The sequence below is a fragment of the Medicago truncatula genome, chromosome 7 (assembly GCF_003473485.1).
Source record: "Medicago truncatula cultivar Jemalong A17 chromosome 7, MtrunA17r5.0-ANR, whole genome shotgun sequence".
NCBI classification, from domain to species: Eukaryota; Viridiplantae; Streptophyta; class Magnoliopsida; order Fabales; family Fabaceae; genus Medicago; species Medicago truncatula.
The window spans coordinates 18,326,210-18,328,842 of record NC_053048.1 but is presented as its reverse complement, the minus strand read 5'-3'; the positions used below and the strand labels follow the sequence as shown (position 1 = coordinate 18,328,842).

Sequence of the window (2,633 nt, the reverse complement as noted above, 5' to 3'; positions counted from 1 at the left end):
TTTAAGTCAATTGTGTACTATAAATAGAGTAGCTAGCCATCACTAAATATTCATCTTTACTTGGAATACAATAAGTGACAATTGCTTTTCAATAAAGTTCTTTTCCTTTCCTTTATTTTCCTGTCTTTTACTTTCATGCTTTCTCTCTTCTCCCCCATGTCTACGATGAACATGAGTGAGTAGACTTCTTCTTGTCTTGGGATTGTTGGATAAGTCTAAATGACATAATCCTAATCAAACCAAGCCTTAAGCCTTAATCTTATGTAACCCTAGTTTCTTATCTGAATTCATTGTCTTAACATGGATTAACCATTATCAAACTGTGGAAACGAAAGTGGAGGGTTTGATAATTGTTCGTCCATTATTCCAAATATCAATTCATAAAACGAAAGTGGAGCTTTGATATTCGAACAAGTGAATTCAGACAAGGATTGCAAAGTCAGCGAAATAGGCTTTGCAATCTTTGAGACATATAGTTTCGATCTTCAAGGGAACTAATAACAACCAAGTCAGCGAAATAGGCTTGGTTGTTAGAGGAACCAAAATCCAATAGTAATCAAGTCAGCGAAATAGGCTTGGTTGCTAGAGGAACTTAAGAGAAACTGTCTTGAGAAATTAGGTCTAACATAACATTATAAGCTTATGGTTTCGGTTTGAGAGGGACTTGTTATTTGGATGAAACCAACGATCCCAAGGCTCTTTTATTATATTGCTTTGGTCTGGCACGGCCGTGCCAAGGTTCTGGACATGGTCCTCAAAATTTTTCTTGTTTTCTTGAATCACCTTCGGACAATTACCTACAAAATAACTTAAAAACAAAAACGAAAGCAGTTAAATACGTGGGTTGCCTCCCACGAAGCGCTTCTTTATAGTCATTAGCTTGACGTTATAAGAAAGTGTCCTTAGAATGGATCAAAGAGGTCATGTTGTGTAGATGGCGCTAATAAGCGTTCCTTCACATTATGACCTTTAATCATATTACAAGAATAAAGGGCGGGACCTTTAATATAATTCTCCAACTCAAATCCTATCAACTCATTACGCACTTGGAAAACAATCCTACCGTTTTGAACATCTACTATAGCACCCGCAGTGGCGAGAAAGGGTCGTCCTAAGATTATAGGGCACGCATTGTCCTCATCTATGTCAAGCACCATGAAATCAATCGGGATGTCTATCCCTTCTATCTTAACGGGGATGTCCTCGACATATCCGACAGGTTGGATATCAGAACGATCGGCTAACTTCAATGTTGTTTCGGTAGGCTTTAGCTTGCCCAACCTCAGCCTTGTAAAGAGGGGTAAGGGCAACAGACTAACACTAGCTCCTAAGTCACACAAGGCTCGGTTGAAGGTTTCATTCCCTATCATACAAGGGATGGCAAAACTTCCTGGATCTCTAAGCTTTGTAGGTGGCTTCTTGATGATTGCACTATTGTCCTTTGTCAAAGCTATTGTTTCATTATGATCGATAGCCTTTTTCTTTGAAAAAATTTCTTTTAAAAACTTGGCGTATAGAGGCATACGAGACAAAGCTTCAGCATAGGGGATTTTAACGCAAATCTTTCGAATTATGTTACAGAGTTTAGTGAATTGAGCCTCCAAGTTGAGCTTAGTAAGCCTTAAAGGTGTTAGGGCTTTGTTTTTATCAAGCGGTTTCTCACTTTTTATCACACCATTCTTGCCTAGACACCTGACACTCTCCTTCTTGACACTTTTGGCCTTAGTAACAGTCTCTTCTATCTTACTACCCCCTAGAAAAATAGCGTTGACATGGGCTTTGGGGTTTGTTTCAAGCTGACCAGGAAAGACTCCTGGTGTTTGAGAAGAGGTGGCCACTTGTTGGGCCACTTGGGAGATTTGGGTCTCAAGCATTTTGGTGTGCGTGGCGATGGAATCAACTTTGGTATTGAGTTTGGAGAGAGAGTCGTTCAGAAATCCTGTTTGGTTTGTCAATTCTTGAAGATTTTTATTTTGATTTGCAATGCAATTTTCCAGTAAAATCTCCAAACTTGATTTCTGAGCCACTCTCTGGTTGTTTGTATAGCCAGGTGGTGCTGCTTGTCCATAGGAACCTTGAGTATTTTTGTAAAAATTCTGATTTGGCCTCATTCCTTGGTTGTATTGAGCGTAATTCAGTTGCTCAATGTTTGCAGCACTACCTAACTGACAATCAACACCTATATGACCAGTTATACCACAGATTTCACAAGGAGGGGATGCAGAAGAAGGTGGGACAGCATTAACATTAAGTTTTTCAATTTTTTGTGTTAATGCCTCAACCTTAGCAGCAAGGTGGTTATATTCAGAGACTTCGTGTATACCTGCCTCCTTCTTAGAGGGAGTAGGAGTGGTGACGGCTCTTTCGTTGGTCCATTGGTAGTGATTCTGAGCCATGTCCTCAATCAAAGCATAAGCCTCCGTGTAGTTTTTGTTCATTAGAGCTCCACCTGCAGCTGCATCAACAGACATCTTAGTGGTATATGACAAGCCATTATAAAACGTGTGGACTATAAGCCACTTCTCTAGGCCATGGTGGGGACAAAGTCTAAGTATTTCCTTGAAACGCTCCCACGCCTCATAGAGAGACTCCCCATCTTTTTGATTGAAACGCGTAATTTGGTCTCTAAGCTT

General features: G+C 40.0%; 1 non-coding gene across 1 annotated transcript; it reads left to right on the top strand.

Moving 5' to 3' along the window:
• The first annotated feature begins 2,526 nt into the window (after positions 1–2,526).
• On the top strand, positions 2,527–2,633 carry LOC120577207 (small nucleolar RNA R71). Its single transcript, XR_005643282.1, has one exon. It is a non-coding gene; the product is annotated as a small nucleolar RNA R71 (small nucleolar RNA).